Source organism: Rhinolophus sinicus, chromosome 1 (genome assembly GCF_057876585.1).
Source record: "Rhinolophus sinicus isolate RSI-liver-muscle chromosome 1, RSI-T2T, whole genome shotgun sequence".
NCBI lineage: Eukaryota > Metazoa > Chordata > Mammalia > Chiroptera > Rhinolophidae > Rhinolophus > Rhinolophus sinicus.
The window spans coordinates 13,145,840-13,165,810 of record NC_142501.1 but is presented as its reverse complement, the minus strand read 5'-3'; the positions used below and the strand labels follow the sequence as shown (position 1 = coordinate 13,165,810).

The following is a 19,971-nucleotide window of genomic DNA, read 5'->3' as shown; positions in this document are numbered from 1 at the left end:
ATATATTAAAACACATATATATACAGGAGAAAACAGGTAGCTAGAGAAATGTATTAGGATGTTAACAGTGATTATCTTTGAATGATAAAGCTGGGTGATTTGTTTCACTTTAATTTTCCATTTTTCTGAATTATACCAATTTTCTTTAATCTGCATGTATTTCTTTCATAGTCTTAAAAGAAAACCTACCTCTTGCACAGATTCTGTTGCAAGTAAAGTGGCAGGTTGGGGAGAGGGGGCATTCTGATGTTATCCCACAGCTCACACAGTTTGGCTGACAGACAGTTCTCATCACACAAGAGCTGTCTTCCAACTGTCTACACATCATCACGGACATTGTATTTCACTGTGGTACCTGCTCTACTTGGATATGAATATGGCATTGCTCCAATACCTTCAACTGTGAACCACCTTCTCAGATGTCTCATCCCAGCACTTGTCTTCTACCAGCTCAACCCCAGCCCCAGACCTGATCAGGAGAAATTCCCGAGCCTGGGCCAGCTGTTGGTGACCTTACTGTTGTTCCTGTTCTGACCCCAATGTCCACACCTAGTAACTGGGCTATTCCAGCTCGAAGCTGTGAGCTGTGGTAGATTGACTGTGTCAATGGCCCAGTTAATGGCCCTCCTGTGTCCGTGTGCTTCATGATGGGATTCTTGCAGTCCTCCTGCCCCCACATGTACAGAGATCTCAACATGGTGTTTATTTCCTCAGCTCCTTGAGTCTGGGCTGGACTTGTGAATTGTTTGGGCCAATAGAATGTGACAGAGAACTAGGCCTAAGCCTAGGCCTAAAGAGATTTTGTTTTTCTATTCTATTCTCTCTCTCTCTCTCTCTCTCTCTCTCTCTCTCTCTCTCTCTCTCTCTTTCTCTTTCTCTTTCCCTCCTCCTCCTCCTCTATCTCCCTTCCTCCCTCCCTCTCATACCACTGCCACATGAGGATATGCCCAGGATAGCCTGGCACCAAGCCCAAGCTACACTTCTGTAACATAAGACACAGCCCTAAGGCCCACTGAACATGAGAGAGAGCCTGTCCAAGATCCACAGACTTTCTTCCAAACCCACAGCTGACTACAGAAACTATATGAGCCCATCCAAGACCAGAAGCACCACCCACCTGACCAATAGATTCATGGGCAATAATTAATGCTTATTGTTTTAGGCCACAGAGTTTGGGGGTATTTGTTACACAGCATTATGGTGGCAATAGAGGCTGACACAGAGTTGATACATAATCCAGTCCCAACGACTGTCTTTTCTTCCAAATCATCTAAGAATGCAGCCCCATAGCTCAATTTCCAGAGAAACCTGAGTCTGGCTATGGACCAAACAGGACTCTCTGCTTTGCCTCCTGCATCTGCCTGGCCGGATCCTTTCTTAGCCCCTCTTGCTAAGACTTTCTACATACAATTCACCCGTGGGACACCCAAGTTCCTTAACAGTGGCCATTAACTTCATTCACTGTGTACATAGCCCATCCCAGAGCATGTGAACAGGCACTCACGAAATACTTACCTGAGTGAAAGGGCAATTGGGAGGATGAAGAAACTCATATTTATTAAGCACTCATCCTCTGCTAGGCACCATTCTAGATGCTTCCACTTATCTTATTAATACAACATCCCTAGGCAAATAGGTAGTATTATCGCCATTATGTTGCAGTAATTGAAGTTCAAGGAGTTTGAGTAACTTGCCCAGGATCACACAGTTAGTAACCGGTACTGGGATTTGAATGGATGTTTAACTCCAAAACCACTCTTTCAACAATCGCCGTTAATATCAGTTAGCTTTTGCTGAGTAACAAACCATCACAAAACCTCAACATTTATTTGTCACTAGACTGGGGGTCAGCTGGGGTTTGGCTGATCTAAGCTATGTTAGCTGATCTCAGCTGGGGTCACTCATCCCTGCCTGTTCACTGGGGCTTGGGGGAGGCAGTATACTTACTCTTAACTGTCCTTGGGTGGGGCAGCCTAGTAGGATGGCTCTGGTCCCTGGGTCTCTCAACCTCCTCACCTCAAGGACAAGCAGGTTAGCCCAGGTATGCCCTCCTAGCAGTGGCAGAAGCATGAGACAACAAGCAGAGACACACAAGTACTTTGGGGGCCTGGGCTCAGACCTGCCACACCATCACTTCTGTCATTTTCTATTGACCAAAGCAAGTCACATGACTGAGCCCAAAATCAGATAGAGAAGCACCTGTTGTCTACGTGGGAAAACCTGCAGTTACCTAGCAAAGGCATAGACCCAGGGAAGGGTGAATAACTGGAGCCATTAGTTAACTTCTATGTCATGTCCCCTTATGCCTGTGAGAGTGACAAATGTGAATCCTACAGAACAATGCCACATGGATGAAGAGTATAAGTTTGGAATAAGACTGCTGGGTTCAAGCCCAGCCTGACTGGCTCCAGGGGGTCTGCCCACAACCATTGCACCCGATAGCCTCTTGGCTGACGCTTCTCGTCTGGATTACAAATGCCCTGAACACAGAGGTGCTGTCTTGTTCATTTCTCTTAGTCCATTCATGCTGCTATAACAAAATACCATCCACTGCATGGCTTAGAAACAACAGAAATTTATCTCTCACAGTTCTGGAGGCTGGACGTCCAAGGTCAGGGCACCAGCAAGGTCAAGTGAGGACCCTCTTTCAGGTTGCAGACCTCTCCTGTATCTTCACATTATGGAATCCGTGAGCTAGCTCTGTGGGGCCTCTTTTATAAGCGCTTTGGTCTCATTCATGAGGGCTTCTCGTGACCTCCTCACCTCCCAAAGGCCTCACTTCCTCACACCATGACACTGGGCATTAAATTTCAACATATGAATGTTGGGGGGCTACAATCATTCAGACCATAGCACTATTCCACCCTCAGTGCCCAGCAGAGCACCCAGACCTGCAAGTACGGAACTGGATTAAACAGAATTGAAGGCCTTTTATCACGTGGCCAGGAGAAAGCTGCCATCTCCCCTCTTTTTAATTGGGTGGCCCAGAGGAAGTGCCTTACTGCCACCACTTCTCAATAAGCGCATCTGTAAATGGGGATGGGGAACTGACATCATTGTGTTATTGTGATTGTTACTTAAGACGATGTTTGACAAGTCCTTTCACTGTGCCTAGCACATGATAAATAGTCAACAATGGTGACTGCTGCTATTAATGGGCTCAGGGAAGCAAGACAGAAAACAAGTGGTCCTGGCTAGACTGTGTGTCCTCAGGAGAGGTCAAGGCAGAGATCTGGAAAGAAAGAGCTCACATCTGCTCAGACAAGAGACGCAGTGGGGTGACTTCACCTGGGCCCTAAGTCACGAAAGGATTTTAACTAATCACCTCTTGGCTGTAAACTCTCGGTGAGTCTCAGCGTTCACCTGGTGTACAGAAGGGAGGAGCCCTGCGCTGGGACCCAGAGACACCTAGACTCAAGGCCTGGCTCTGCCATAGGCCCGCTCTGTGACCTTGGACAAGTCACTCAGCCTCTCTGGGCCCCAGTTTCCTCATCTATAAAATAAGGGGCTTGAATTAAGTGATCTCCAGGCTTCCTTCCAGCTTTAAATAATGGTTGAGCTAAATGACTGGAAACAAACCGTCTTTCAGCCCATCTGGCTCCTTGGCGGGGGAAACCCACGCAGGGCTTTGTGAGTCAGAGGTTGGGAGTAAGCTCTAAATCGAAACAAAAGCTTTGGGGAGGTTTTTGTTTATTGTGACAATAACTCACAGTTACACAGCGTTTTACCATTCACACACCATTTTATTTAGATTCTCATTTCATCTGTGCAACAGTCCCATGAAATATGGTGCTATGCACTCTGTAGAAGAAGACGCACATTCCAAGAGTATATCAGGAATTTGTTCAGCTGCACGTAACAAAAGGCCTGACCTGTATGGTTCAAGGAAAGAGAGGTTTGTCTTTTCACAAAACAAGAAGGCTGGAAGTAATTCTGTGGTTCTCTTGTGCTTCCTCTTGTGGTCACAAAATGGCCCAGACGTACAATCCATAATCAAGGCAGGAAGGGGAAATGGGTGTGCTAGTGACACCTATCCCCAGGAAAGCAAGGCTTTCCCAGAAACCCTCCCAGCAGCCTTTTCTCTCACATTTCACTGGCTAGCGTGTGTCCCATGGCCAGTCCTAGCTGCAAGGGAATCTTAAAAAGTCCCTTTTCCTGTCTATATTATTAGTGCCGCGACTGTTGTAACAAAGTAATACAGACCGGGGGGCTTAAACAACAGAAATGTATTGTCTCTCAGTCTGGAGGCTGGAAGTCCACAATCAAGAGGTCGGCAGGTTTGCTTCCTCCTGAGGGCTGTGAGGGAGGATGTTCCAGGCCTCTCTCCATGGCACATGGATGGCTGTCTTCTCACATGTCATTTTACACTGTCTTCCCTCTACGTGCCTCCCCTTATCCAGATTTCCCCTTCCCTAAGGGCCCCAGTCATATCAGAGTAGAGTTCACCCTACTGACCTCTTTTTAACTTGATTACCTCTGTGAGACTCTACCCCAAATAAAGTTGCATTCTGGGGTACTGGGGATTAGGACTTCAACACTTGAAATTGGTGGTGTGGGGGAAGGGAACACAATTCAACCCATAACACTGCCCCTGTAATGGAGGCAAAAGGGAAGGAACAGTGTCTGCTACTGAGGGTTCATGGATTTGCTAAAAACCGGTAAGTGCCAAAGCTGGGACTCCAATTCAGGTCTTGACTGGAAGTTTAGGGCTCAACATACTAAGACTCCCTGCCTCTCATTTAGCCTCTCGTTAACAGGAGACAGTATTTTCTAATGAGTGAGAGGACCGTCTAGCGTCAGATCCCTGGGTGAAAATCCACTTGCTGTGTGGCCTTAAGCAAGCTACTCAACCTCTCTGACTTCCGTGAAAGAGTCAACTCATTCAAGATTTAACAAATAGGAGCTGAGTCCCCTTCTATTTGTCAGGCACTATTCTCAGTGCTGACAGTGACCACAGAGAAATAAAAGTGCCTATTGAATAGTGTTACTTTGAGGATTGGATGAAACAACCCAAGTAAATACAATAAAAGACTTAGTTCTTTAGTTCTCAGCACTAACAAGCAATCGGGAAATGTTATTATTACCATCTAAGTAATTGTTATTAGTTACTCTCCCTCTCCCCTTTCCTGGGCTCTTGCAGACTGTACCTTATGCCCTGGTCACTGTGCATGTCAGGATGATGGATGTAGGTCAACCACGGACCCTGCCGCTGGCGGGCACAGAGCACATTGCCTAAGACGCCCCGGAAGCTGCCTAATGCTCCGAAGTGAGATGTGCGTCTGCTGTCCCAGAAGTCTGGGGAAGGAAACCATTTTCCCCTTGACACCCAGCAGAGCAGAAATGATGGAGGAGCCAGAACCAGGAGCCTCCAGCACACAGAAAGGGGATGGAGCTATCGTTGCCAGTTTGGCGGTCACAAGAAAGTGAGTCAGAGCAAGAGGGAACTCGGGACCCTCCGGGAAGATAGCAATGGGAAATAAATGATTTCCTTTGAAACACTGGATCCAGAATATGATGTTTCAACAGGGAGAGTGAAGGTCTATACCAGAATGGGAAAAGTGGGACTGAACAGCAATGACCTTGGAAAGAGTGAAGGACAGGAACTAACAATTGACAACATCCTACTAAGTGTTAAACACCTTCTGCACTGTGTCTCCTTGGATTCCTGTGACAAGCAAGAGAGGCAGAATGGTGTGATAGGTAAAGGAGAAAGTCAAGAGAATGGTCAGAGAAAACCCAGATAGGAATCCCAGCTCAGCTGTTCGCTACTAAATCCTGTGCTATTTTTGGCAAATTACTTAACCTCTCTGAGTTGGTTTCCTTATTCGTTAAGATAAGAGTGGTAATAGCCAACTTACATGATGAATGAAAAATACCGACAGTACATGCTCAATAAGGAGCAATTGCTGCTGTTGTTATTTGTTCTTATCCTTACTGCTGCTACCGTCTCGAGTATGAAGTAGATTTTAGTGCCAAAGGAAATTTTGAACAATCCTAACTCATTCTGCTAAAAGGTTTTTTGGCCTTGATCCATCCTTCATCTCTGAACAGATAAAATGGGCACATGGATACCAGGAGAGCTTAAGTCATTTTGTTCCCAGGAAATATTTCATATGAGTTATAACAAGTGATTTGGGGCAGGGGCGGGAAACAGGATAAAGGAAGCCCCACCTCTCATGGGAGGTGGGGGCAAATGTTCCTGTTGTCAGCTCACCTTTTGTCTGTGCCACTTGCTCTTCCCTTTTTCATAGTCTGGTGGGTCTTTACCCCTCTCGGGTTGGTCCTCATTCTTCATTCTCCTATTTCCACCTTGCATTAACTCCTTAGACTTACTAGTCAATACTGTCATCCTGAATAAGATTTTGAACTTCCCTCCAGCATGATGTAGGGTCTTCTCAGCCCATGCCCAGCTCTACTCTAATTCACAACCGTCATTCTGGGACCAGGCCTCGGGACCCATTCTCCATAACACAGCACCTCTGAAGCTCACCACAGTCTCGTGAATCGGAACTACCTCTCTCTAGTTGAATAAAACGATGGCCCTCACCTTCAGACTCGAGCCTTAGCCAGTCTTAAAAGAAGGAGGTCACAGAGTTCTAATTCCCTCTCTCTGTACAATTCTGTCACTTAGATTTCGGGTACATTCGTCAGACGCAGACTCCTGACCACTGGAGTCATGAGCAGGTGAGGATGTCAGGTCCCCAGGTCACAGCATCCCCTCTCCTCATCCTCGTGATATATCCTAACTCCACCTAGACACACACTCCAGTTCGCTGGGTGGCTTGCCTTATATCCCAATGCCTCTGGAAATCCGGGACTAGCTGCCCCTAGCCCTTTATAGGATCCTCACACCATTTCTCCTCGCTGGTCCCAGACCTGCCCCTCTGTGCCTCAGGCTGCTTGCTGAGTCAGTGTGAACCCCAAAGGACCACTTGCCACTAACTTCTCCCAAAGCCCATATGTTTTTCATAAGGTCACCCCAGCCTGTTATCCCTCTATTCTTTGCTGCCCACTTGTTCGCCTCCGTCAACAAGCCCCACTACCAACATTGGGTCTGAGATGGATGCAGCCCCTCGAACCCTATGCCTGGACATCCCAGCTGTCTTTCCAGATGGTCAGGCCAATGTCTGCAGCTCCCACGCTGCCTGGTCCCGGCTCCCTCCTCCCACTTGTGGAGCCTGTGCTGCCAAGACCCCAGCCTGCTGACTTCGGAGCCCCCCCCCCAAGCACAAATACATACCGTCCTTCCCAGAATGCTCTACTTATCATGGCCCACACCAAGCACAGAAACTCAGAATAGAGAGACAATTAACACAAACAGGGACTGCACCAGCTCTGCCAGCTGTGGATTCATTTGGCTGTGCATTCATCCATCTATTCATATTTAACAAACATTGATGGACCAAGCTCTACATGCCGGCTACTGGGAAGCTGCAGCAAATGAGAGGGAGTGTGCCTTCATCACACTTAGAATCTAGAAGGAGGAGCGGACTTTGAATAGTTACACCAGGCACCACACTACAATCACATTTGTGGTGGATGCTGGAGAGAAAGGCACAACCCCGGTTCACAGAACTCAGAGGAACCTGTCCCGAGCCCTTCATTTCTCTCAACTAACATAACAAAGAGATTTAAAGTGATCTATTCTCTGATTCACAGATTTTTTGGCATTATTTCTGATCATCCTAAACTCGGATGCAAGCCATAATTTTACAATTCAAATACCTGTAGAAATCAAAACTACACTACCACCTTCTGAATTACCACCATCAGCTCTATTAATGGCTTTCAGCTCCTTGAAAAGAAGTGGGGGAGGGGAGAAAAGACACCAGAAGAGAACACTCTGGATAGATAAATGCCAAGTACTGTCTGATGGACGGTCCCCACTACAAAGAGGAGGAGAGGCAGGAGCTGAGCAGCAGAAGTAGGGAGCCTCTGGGATTTCACAGGCTGGAGACCCCGTGCATTTTTCTAATTCTAATAGGATAAGCCTCAGAGGCCCTTAATACAAGGTGGTTTTTAAGTGTTTCCAAGCTTCCTGTGAATGATAAAACGGCCTTCTTCATCAGAATTATTCAACTGTGGCATTCCTGCTTAGCACAGCGATGGGGGGGACACACATTTCTCCCACAGCCCCCCTCACCCCCGTGTGCTGACCCTCTTTTCTCCCAGGACGATTGGCTCGTGGCGCAATCACCCTGAGCTCCCTCCCCTTCCTTTTCTGGCCTCTCCTTGTCCTGTCGACCCAGGACCCACTCCCCACGCTGCTGCGCAGCAGACACCTGCCTCCCCTCAGCCCTCGCTCCAGAATCGCCTCCTGCTGTCAATACCTGTTTCTCCCTCAGTGAAAGGAGGATCCCCATAACATCTCCTGGAGACGGGTTTGAGAGGATTTAATGAGTGAGTACAGATAAAGCCCTTGCAGAGTGCTGGCGTGTCTGAAGCAGCAGACACGGGCCGGCTATTATGTGTAATGGTAGCAGTAGTAACATACACTTCACGGGATTTATGTGCAAACCAAATGTGGGAATGGGTTTTGTACTCCTGGGGCTGGGGCATGACTCAGAACTTGAGGTCAGCGAGTGGGTGTCAGAGGAGCAAAGAGTGAGAGAACTGAAAGAATGGAAACTGTGGTCCGAGATGGGTTCCTGGGGGATGCAGACTGTGTCTGTTTTTATCACTATTGTATCCCCAAAGCCCAGTGTAGGGTCTGGGATAGAGCTGATACACAATAGATATTGGGAGGGAGGGAGAGGAGGGAGGGGAGGCAGGAGGGAGGGAAGGAGAGAAGGGAAGAAGAGAGACGGGAGGAAGGGAGGAAAGAAGAGAGGGAAGGAGGGAGGGAGGGAGAAAAGGAAGGGGTGAGGGAGGAGGGCGATGAGGAGAGGAAAGCAGCGCACATGGTTTGGTGATGGGAATGGGTAGCTGACGTGTCTGGAGATGACGATCGCTGCATCTGAAAAGCCCAGTGAAGCAGGAGAGGAAAGTACCAACAGTATCGTTCTCAGAGGCATCACAGTCCTTCAATGTAACAGTCGGACTTGCTGTGGTGAGGAAGTCCACGAGTCAGGGTCTTCAAGAACTCGGAAGAGGGACCAGGAAGACGAGAAAAGATGGAGGGTGGTTGAGCTGAAGAGTGACATGAGTCTCAGGACAAGGGCTTCCACGTGAGAATGGGGGAGTGAGGACGGAGCATCTGGAGCTGAAAGAACGTCCTACGGGCCCTCAGGGCCATGTGCCAGTCCTCCCGCGGGTGGCAGGTTTTCTGTGCCTTTGGGGGAACGGCAGCCCCCGCGAAGGGCAGGAGGCAGAAAGAGCAGTCAGGGAAAGGCAGGGGCGTGTGTGCCGGTGTCACCGTGAGAACGGGGTGGTCACAAGCTATGCGTGTGAGCACGTACGCTCACTTCAGCTTTATGTACTGCTCGTACTTCATTCTAACCAGCCTCTGTTGCTACTGGACAGTGAGAAAGTTAAATTTAGCCCAGTTCCATCCATAAAGCCCCATGCAGTCGTTTTTTTTCAGTCACTTCTCTTTTAAGACTTAGCCTTATCTCACGTAAATGTTCAACCTAGAATATTCCCTGGTTCGTAGTAGGTGCTCAGTAAATATTTGTTGAAAGGATAACTGCTCAGTTCAAAGCCTCTTGCCTGATACACACTCTTCTTCCAACCATGAGGGGTCTCCATGCTGCCCAGATCCAGCTGTTGCATCTATTATGTGATATTCCATGGTCCCTGGGCCCTCCTCAGGGTCTGTGTGACCCCCAGCCATAGGTCCCTTCCTTTCCCGGAGACACGGGTTCCTCACTCCACCAGGAATTGTCCTGGGGTGGTGACCCCGCCCTGGCCCCACCTAACTCCATGCCTCGTTTCAGGCCCTTACAGGTGGGATTAGTCACCTCTTGCCACAGCAGTGCTGCATCACAAACTATCCCACCCTCAGTGGCTCTCAGCACTAAGCCTTTATTGTCACACTCACAAGTCTGTCGGCCAGATGGAAGGCTCTGTTTCAGTCTTCAGGTCTGTGGGGTGGCTGGCAGGGTTTTCTTCCCGTGCGTCTCGTGTTTCCGGAACAGCAGATTACCCGGGACACTGTTCTTCTCATAGCGATGGCATAAGTGCAAAAAAAAAAGAGTGAGGAGAAGCAAACAGTACACCTCCAGCTCCAGGCTCAGAACTAGATCTCTGTTCCTTCCACCCACATCCCACCGGCCAACATAAGCTACAGGGCTGGCCAGAGGGAGTAGAGAATTCTACTCCACCTCTCACCAGAGGGACTGGGCAATGCCACTGGGCAAAGGGCATGCAGACAGGACGGATGGAATATTGGGAACAATGAGGCACTCCGCCACGGTAACTCTGCCGTCCATGCAGGAAGAACTTGGGCCTTCCCCGGGTACTGAACTCTCTCTCTCAGTGGTCCCCCACACTGCTGCGTTATGCCTAGCTCATGCAGGGTCTCTGTGTGAACCCCCAGCCGTCACTTAGGCTTCGAACAGGAAGCACCAGAGCAGGCTTCTCCACACTTCATGGGGAGACTTGTGGCTCCCAAGCCCTTCCCTCTTAAAATGAGAGGGGTAGGAGGCCCTCTCTGAAACCATGTCCCCTCTCACCTTCACAACTGTCTGACTTGTCCTGGGACAGAGGGCGGGACTAACCAGCCATCCCCATACTCTGCAGGGGTTCCTTTGAGGTTAATCTTGGGTCAGCCGGCATCTTCAGTTTTAATGATCTGAGTGGAAATAGAGAAAAAAGCAAAATTCACAACTCAACTTATTGCTCCAAGGAAACTGGATATTCCACTATTTTGCATGAACTAGGGTTTCAGAGATGACCATACAGGAAGCAGGATGGAAATGAAACCAGTGGGGGGGAGGGGAAATAATGCTTTCTCACAGGGCTTAACCAAGGAAATGTGGGTGTTCAATAAATATTTCTTTGATTTTGTTAAACTTTTAATTTGCTCCACCTCCACTAAAGACCTCTGGCCAGAAACACTATGGGGTAACTTTATAGAAAAATAGCAGCAACACAAAATGTGGTCTGAGATTAATAATGGGGGGATTTAGCCTAAGAAAGCATTATTAATCTTAAACTTCTATGAGTGCCAACCTGGCCCAGGCACAATTTTTTAAGTGGTATACACACATACACACACACACACACACACACACACACACACACACACACATTATTATCCAAAGAAAATAAATGTACTAAGCAGAATTCTCACTGAAAGGAAACAAAGAAAAAGTAATAATGCCTAGAAATTGTGGTTAATAAAAGCACAAAGCTGGCCAACTTTTGCTCTTTAATTTCTACATTCAAATTATTACAAGGCGTGTGCATTATGTGGGCTATAGGCGTAAACAGCATTTTATCAACCACATAAAAGACAAAATCTTAGCATAACCCACAGGCAGCATTTCCCACCACTAGAATCCAAGTCCACCCTATCAGGCATGGAGTCCAAGGAAAAGACAACTTGAAGAAACTGTTGTTGCCTGCCTCGTGCTTACAGCAAATGGGGACATCAGGATGTCTGGTGCATTTTAGGAAATGGAAAGATCTTATTCAAAGGTACTGAGGTAGGAATGAGCAGAGTAGTCAGGGAACCAAAAGGCCAGTATGGCTGGGACTCGGTGGGAGAAGAGTAGTGCCAGTGGCTGAAACTGGGGAAATATCAGTTGCAAACCATGCGGGGTCACATTAGTTATTACTTGACTGATGACACCAGCTTTTGGCTGATTTCAGCTTATTTGCTGAGTAGACCTGGGTGATGGTCATACACAGAGTCCAAGAAACAATCAGATCTTTCACAACTCATGTTTATAGACCTTCTCTTTTGTAGTTTTCTTCATGGGCATCTTAAGTGGCTTCTAAAGCAATGCTCTACAAAACAACAACAACAACTTACCCCAACCCATTGTCCATGGAGTGAATTATTTACAAAAGTATAGGTCTCTTTTTTTATCTTATCTGACACCTGAGGGATGAAGGTCTACAGCAAAGAATAACTGGCTGACCACCAAAGCTGTTCATTTCCCCTGGGACCACAGCTAGGCTATGTTTAACCATAGACATTCAGCCTCCTCCGGGGTTAGTTGAGGCCATACAGCTGGGCACTGCCAGTGTGATGTGGGCAGAAGTGACGTATGCTACATTCAAGCTTGGCCCATAAAAACCTTCCAGATAAATCTGCATTCTCTCTATTTCTATCTGCTGGCTGGACCTCAATGTCCAGAGCAGCCACGAAAGCCACCTGTGGAAGATGGTGGAGCCACCTACAGCCTGGAGCCCTGAATGACTGTGTGGAGTACAGCCCGTTCTCATATTCACTCTACCTTTGTTTACACTTCATGTAACGGTGAAATACACCTCTAGTGCATAAGTCATTGAGTTTGGGAAAGTATGTATTAACAGCAACTAACATTTTTTTAATTAATAAAGCACCAAATCTGTCTTTTGATTTATGTCCTCAGAGACAGCTTAGGTTAACTTTCTCACCATTGGAGTTGCAGAAAGCAAGACTTATGATGCTGGAAATCCTCCCTCAAAGAGAAGGGAAAGCGAAATATGATGGAATGAGATATAGTCCCAACAGAGGTCCAGTCATGAGCTCGAGAATCATGGCAACCTGGCCATCTACCCTGGAACCCCCAGTTCTGTTTTTATCACCCACTGCTACGCAGTCATTCCACTCCTCCTGGGTCAGCTGAGGGAGCAGAGCACAGACACAGCCTCTGTTGCTCAGAGAATACCCAAACCTTAGACTTCTTCATAAAAGCTTTTCTGCAGGGTCCATTTATGGATCCTGCAGACTTGGGAGCTGCCACCCATCAATCACTGGTATTCTTCTACCTCCACCCTTCCAATCACTGACATACACTCCTCAGGTGGGCATTAAGCCGTTGCTAAGTCAGCAGAAGTTTAGGATTGGTTGTTTCCTGGCCTTAGTCAATTTCACATTTAGAAACATCCAGTAACAGGAAGGAAACTGGGTAAAGGGCAATATTCAGGAGATCTATTCCTTTTTCCAATCACTGACCACTGCTCTTTATCTTTAAGTATTGAACCTTTTCCCTTATTACAGGAGTCTTCTCGTGAGGGAAGAAGGCTGGGTGTAACTTCTCTGCTAGGCGGCCGAAGGGGAAAAGTCAAGCGGTGTCTGTGTGTTGGCAAGTATATGTGTCTGTCTCTGCACACATGCGTGTGTGAGTCTGTGTGATGTGTGAATGTGTGTGTGCATGTGTGTGTGTGTGTACATCTCTGTGGCAATGACGATTCTATTATTGGGACTTGACAAGAGCAAAGCTTTAAATGCTCAGGAAAGCCATCCATGTTATTGTCATCCAGAAGAGAGGAGGGCAGTGACCAAGTGAGTTGTCGAAGTCCTATGTACAGATGAATGAGTGATTGAAAACCCTAGGTAAGGAAGTCTGAACAATGAAAAATACTTGCATGGACTTCAAGGTCAGAGAGCCCTGAGTTCTAATCTAGCTATACTATGCAACTTGGACAAGTTACCTAAGCCCTCCAAGGTGGCATTTTCTCATCTGTTAAATGGAGCTAACAGCAGCTATTGCAGGGCTGGTGGGAGGATTAAATGGGACCGTACATGTCATCCTCCAGCACAGAGTAAATATTCAACAAGTAGTCTCCAGTATGGTCTTCTAATCAATGGACCCACTTTGATCTATTTGTTGTCTAATTACTTCACCTGTGATTTTTTGGGCTTCAGTTTTGGTTCAGCCAACTACCTCGATGATTTCCTACCTGTGCACCTGAGTCCCTCGAGCAAACCGCCAGCGCTACACTGACCAATATGGGAACCACTAGCTTCACACAGCTACTTATTTTTAAACTTAAATTAATTAAGGTTAAATAAAATGAGAAATTTTCTTCCTCAGCTGCACTAACTACACTTTAAGCTCTCGCTGGCCTCCTGCAGCTAGTGGCTACTGTATTATTGAACAGTGCAGGTATAGAACATTTTCACCATCAGAGCAAGTTCTGCTAGACAGCGCTGGGCTGGAAAGTGGTGTAAGACTTATGAGCTATTTTCCAGTCATTCCAAAGGCCTTATGAAAACCATACATTTACCCACAATGAGACTGCCCAGGTTAGCTAACGCACTCACAAGACTGCTTTTGGCTGGAACTAAAACAGGCCTGTGAGAAAGCCATTATGTTAGTTTCCTCCACGGCCAAAGATCGAATAGGTGAGCTGAGGAATGAGCCGGAGCTCTTGGCCCTGAGTTCAGACCCGGAGAGCTGGTCATGCAGTGGGTACAGTGACCAGTGGGCAGTGGACAGTCACCAGGTCAGATACAGGTCCTTAGAACCTTTACAGTGCAGAGTGTGCGGGTATTGGGAGCTATACAGCCCAGGAGTAGGTGGCAAAGCCTCAGAGGCAGGAAGAGGATGGTGACGGGATGACGGGACAAAATGGTGTCAGAGATACAATGTGGGAGCGAAGGCAGCACTGGCCCCACGCAGAAGCTGAACTATGTGACCTTAGCTGAACTAGCATCACTTTAGCATCTCGATCCCGTGGATGGAGCACAGGCTCTTGAAGGGAGGGGGAAATATATTTAGATATTACTGTCAACACTTAAAAATGCTCTTCTTAGAAGGTGATTCATAAAAGTGGAGAAACAAGTTGAATGTTCCTTTGTACATGTGGCTTATTGGTGGGTGTGGCTGACATTGCTATGGGACAAGATGTCCGCATGCAAAGAGCATCATCTGCATTTGGGAGAAAGCCTGCATGGTGTGTACAGCCGGGAGCCCCAGTCCCTCTGCCAAGTGAACCCCAGCCTGAGTGTGCCTGGCACTGAGTCTTCAGAGGAAGGGAGAAATTGCTCCGAGGAAAGGGAATGGGGACAGAGTAGAAAATGAGGTTGGAAGAATAGAAACCAAAAGAATGGGGATGATTGAAACTAATTGAGGGCGCAGTGACATTCCACAGTGGTGGGACAGCCAATCAATGAGGCCGTAATGTCTTTCCCATGAACTCTCCAATCAGGTCTCCATAGCCCACCGATGCTGCTGTAAATGGGTTCACCTGGGGAGGGGAGAGGCCACAAAGAGAAGAGAAGATGCAGGGTTCGAACCTACTGTGCTTAACAGAAAAGCACAGAACCCTGAGTACATGGGGACAGCAAGCCTCTGGGACGCCACTGAATCCCATGGGACAGGCTCTGGACTTCCCTGGGATGGGGAGGGGTCTGAGTCACTTACATCTTAGAGGGACCAGGGGACCCGGGGAAGATCTGGGTTAGCATCCGAGGCAAGTTGGACAGGAGTTTGCAGATTTCATCTTCCCCATAGCTTTTTTGAAGGGAGGAGGGGGGAGCATCCAGAATTGACACTCAGAAGATATCCGTGCACATCCTAGCTCTGCATTTATAGGCTGCTTGACCTTGAGCAAGTTCCCTGACCTCGTGGAGTGTTGTTTTTATCTTGCACGGTGCCTGCCTCCTAATCAGCCTCCACCACTTTTCAGCGACGGTGCAGATGAGCCTGGTGCAGCAGGCAGCCCTCATGCAGAGACAGGTACACAAACATGGCCTACGGGAAACTGTGACGGGGAAGAGGGGTGCTCTGTGTCGCTGGAGAGGAAGAAAGCGCAGGCACCCTACCCACCACTGGTCCAGGTTTTCCATAACTGTCTGCATTTCCCCCCCAGATACACATCTGCACCTCATGCCGGGTAACGGCATGGAGTAGAAGCTGAGATCATATTGAAAATAGCTCACAACTGGTACAGTCAGAATGAGGGCCAGCTGTAAACTGGTGTGCACTGGCCACGCACACAGGGTTCCCTCTGTACTAGAAGTAGTGTTCCCACAGCCGTGGGGCACTGGGCGGTCATCAGGATAGCGGTGCATGGACTTTGGAGGAAGACACACTCTGATCTCCACTGTAGACCTTCACTTACTACCACGCAACATCGGAAACATACCTTCTCTCCTGTGATTCAAGTTCCTCATCTATAAAATAAGTAGAGGGATACCCTGCAGGGTTAAAGTCGGGATTGGACAGAAAAAAATAAAGAGCACCATTTTGGGTCAGTTTTCCAGAAGGAGGCTCTGGGGCGAGATCTGGGGGTCGTGCATTTCATTAAGGAGAAACCAGATGGGGTTGGAGGGAAGCAGCCCACTGAGGGGAAGGAGCCACGAGGGTGCCATTTCAGGAGTCCCAGCCTCAGCTGATCCCTTGGGGAGCTTAGGGGTGTAAACAACACTCAGACTTGGACGGTGCTTGTCTGGAGGCAGAGGAGCTGGACATTTTATAGCCACAACCATCAATCTCTGGCTACAAGATGTTGGGAGAGCGGATGGCATAGACTCCCAGGCACATCGACTCTCCATGGCGGCTAGAAGCCTCCAGTGCCCCAGTGTCCTCGAAGGTGGCAGGGGTAGGTGCGAGCTGCTACAGCAAAGCATGCATGGGCTGGGGGATGGGCACACAGAGCCTTTAAAGGGACCTGGGAGGGTGGGACGAGGTACAGGCATCGCCCACTACACTCCCTTGCACTGTTTTGTGGGAAGCAAATTAAATAGCATCGGTATAGAGATCAGGCTTTTTTCATCTTCTCATTTATGGCTGTAACAAAATGATAACCACTGATATGACTTTTACTATGTGCCAGGCACTGCTCTAAGTGTACTAACTTACTTAGTTCTCACCCCCAACCCATTATTATTCCCATTTTAAAGATGTGAAAACTGGGGCACAAAGAGAGCAAGTGACTTACTCCAGGTCATGCCACTAATAAGTGGCAGAATGGATACGTTGCCCAGAAAATGGGTCCCTAATCCCTGCTCTTAAACACCGTGCTGTACTGCACTTGGAAGTGGCCACGTCCCTGCTCTGCCCAACCAGAAGCTGCCAGCCACAGGTGGCTTTATAAAATTAAAGCTTAAACACTAAAATTCAAGAAAATTAAAAACTCAGTCACACTAGGCACCATTCAAGTGCCCAATAGCCCCATATAAACAGTGGCTACCATACCAGACAGCGCACACACAGAACACTTCCAACAGAAAGTACCACTGGATGCCACTGGAGAGAAAGAATCTTAGAGAGATGGCGCAGAGGTGTTGAGAGCCCAGGGTCTGAAATGAGACAGAAGAGGCTCCTATCCCAGCTGTGACCCTTATTAGCTGTGTGAAGTTGGGCCAGCCTCTGTTTCCTCACCTTTAAAATGGGCATAGAAATACCTCCTTCTCCTGTGCCGACTGTGAGAATGAAACAAGATGGTGAACTGTCTCACACATGCTTAGCACAAAGTAATCACTCGCTATCGTTACTCCTGTTACTTCTTCTACTCATTGTTGTTGTTATTGATATGGAGCTGGCAGGAGCCCCCTCAAAGCTCACACCACATCACAGATGGGGAAACTGAGGCACAGAGAAGGAATTTAGCATGAAGGTGGCAAAGCCGGGACCAGAAACCATCTCTCTCGAGTCCACGGACAGCCATCTTTCCACCGATCTGTTCTGTAAAACAATCCCATGGCCATTTTAGCTCTTCAGCTTCAAGCTTTGTCTGTTGGGTTTAAATATTCCATCTCTGACCAACTGTGAAACCATGGAAACTGAATGGCAAATTGAAAAGGCAGCAAACAAATTAGCTTCCAAAGCCCCACAAATGATATAATCGCTCCAGTATTTAAGCTGCAGATATTCTCTGCTTTTTAGCCAAGGCCTTTCTCAATTGCTTTTGTAAACCTGCACTTGTGTGTCCCACGTTCAGCTTCAACCCACACAACATTGTGCCAGACTCCACATCCATTCCCAGCCCCACAGATTCAGAGCCAAACTCAAGGGGGGATCTTTACCCTCCCATCCTCTGCAGGAAGGCCAAACCACATCAACAGGTCTGCAGCTCTCTCATTTCTCCTTAGAAGCTGAAAGAATAAGAAAATTGGGTTGCTTACCTCGGGTGGGAAGAGAGGAGACTTGTTTGGAGTGGACCAAAGGGGGAATTATGAGAACTAGTGAGAAGCATGACCAGCTTCTGTGCTAGATTGCATTAACAGTCCGATTCTTCACCCCGCACGGTAGCCACACCTTTTGCCATGTAACTGGGCAACAGTACTTCCCCACTATGCTAGAACATACTTCCATGGCCGTGGGGGACATTCTTTGGACAATGGAATGTTTGTGAATGTGGTGCAGTCCTGAAATGCCTCTGTGTAATGGAGCGCGCCATCTCTGTGGCTCTGCCATCACCATGAGAGGACCATGCCCGCTCACCCAGGAGGAAATGGGAAGAGCCCACTGGATCAGAGCTGCCTCAGTTTAGCTAACCCAGACAAGCCTAGCTTATAGCACAGCATGCCTGCTATATTACTCCCGTGCCTGCTGATGCACAAAAGCATGGAAAAGTCCAGCTGAGATCAATTAGAAACTCATTTTGGACCAGCCAATCCATAACGAATCCACAGAGGCATGAGGCGTAATAATAAATGGCTGTGGTTTCAAGCCCACTAAATCTGGTGATGCTTTGTTACACAGCAATAGTTAGCTGATACAGCATCATTGATTCCTCTCTCCCTCACTTCCTATGTGCAATCCACCAGCAAGTTGCAAATAAATCTACCTTCCTCTTTTCCAATTCCATAGCTCCCACCTTAGTCCATTCCAAAATCATTTCTCACGTAAACCACTGCAATTACTTTTTAACTAGTTCTCTCACCTACACTTTTGCCTGCCTCCAATCCATTCTAAACAGAAGTCAGGACTCTTTCCTCAAATCACAATTGAATTATGTTTCCCTACATAAAGAGCAAGGATAACTCTTAGAATAAAATTCTAACTCCAAATGATGCCTGCCAGCCCCTCAGCATCCAGCTGCTGCCGACCTCTCCCAGCTCTGGTGGTGTGCTTGCCCTGAAGTCAGATCCACCTTCCTTCAGTTCTTGGGACGTGTCCAACTCTTTCCCACATGCTGGTTCCTCTCCTGAAGGGCTTTTCTCCTTGCTCTTAGCATGGCCGATTCTTTCCCTTCCTGAATCTTATCATAAACGTTATTCATACAGGAAGGCTCCCTCTGTTGTCTCCATCTCAAACTAATTGTCTCTTTCGTTCTTAGAATTATTGGAACCGGCTGTTGTTTTATTTATTTGTCTGTTACTGTATTCATTTACTCAAAAGTTATTTATTGAGCTCCTATTATGTGCCAGACTTTGATCTAGGTGCTGGGAAGAGAGCAGGGAATAAGGCAGACCAGATCCTTGCCCTCACGGACTTGCCTTCTAGTAGGGGAGACAACGAACAGGTAATAAATAGTGGCTCACACACCTTGCTCTCCCTTGGGTGTCTCATCAACAGAGTAAACAGGGAAGATGACACAGGCTTTAGTCACTTGACTTGTTGTAATTGGCTGCAAGTGAAACAGTTGGCGAGGTAACAAGTTATCCAGACACAGCTCCATGTCAATCTCTTCTATACATCGTTCAGTGTCATCCCTTTGTGATCTTATGCTTATTCCACTGACAGCGCCTCTCCATCCCTCCCCAAACCTTGAGTAGTCCTGTCTTCATTCTTCTTTGCTTCATTTGTATAGGATTTTCTCATTATTATTTGAATTGGCCCCAATACCTAAGCAACTTAGTGTGGGAGATGAGCCTCCAGTCGCATTTTGCCCTCTACCCAATTCTACCAAAACCCAGCTGTGTTCTTGACCCATTTCATCCTTGTGTTCATCAGAAAGCAAACCTCTATTGAGCTCCAACTGCCCTCTTTTTTTTTTTTTCCTATTTCTCCACAAGGTCATGATGATTTATACCAGTTCCCATGAATTTACTAACTTCCCACTTTATATTTCTTCTTGCAAAACTTAATAACTCTCCCTTGTCCAACGCCATAAATTTACCTTTTGCTAAATACTATTCCACACAAGATAGATAATGTAATTTTAGGTAGTGATAAGTAAGGTGAAGAAAACAGAGCAGGGAAG

General features: G+C 47.4%; 1 long non-coding RNA gene across 1 annotated transcript in view; it reads right to left on the bottom strand.

The window, feature by feature from the left end:
* Positions 1-2,023: 2,023 nt before the first annotated feature.
* The window catches only part of LOC109445769 (uncharacterized), a 58,238-nt gene continuing 40,290 nt past the window's right edge, over positions 2,024-19,971 (bottom strand). Inside the window, exons 2-3 of the long non-coding RNA XR_012494096.2 lie at positions 10,614-10,732; positions 2,024-10,097 (exon numbers count right to left, since the gene is read on the bottom strand). This is a non-coding gene — a long non-coding RNA (uncharacterized LOC109445769). The remainder of the gene's footprint in view (positions 10,098-10,613; positions 10,733-19,971) is intronic.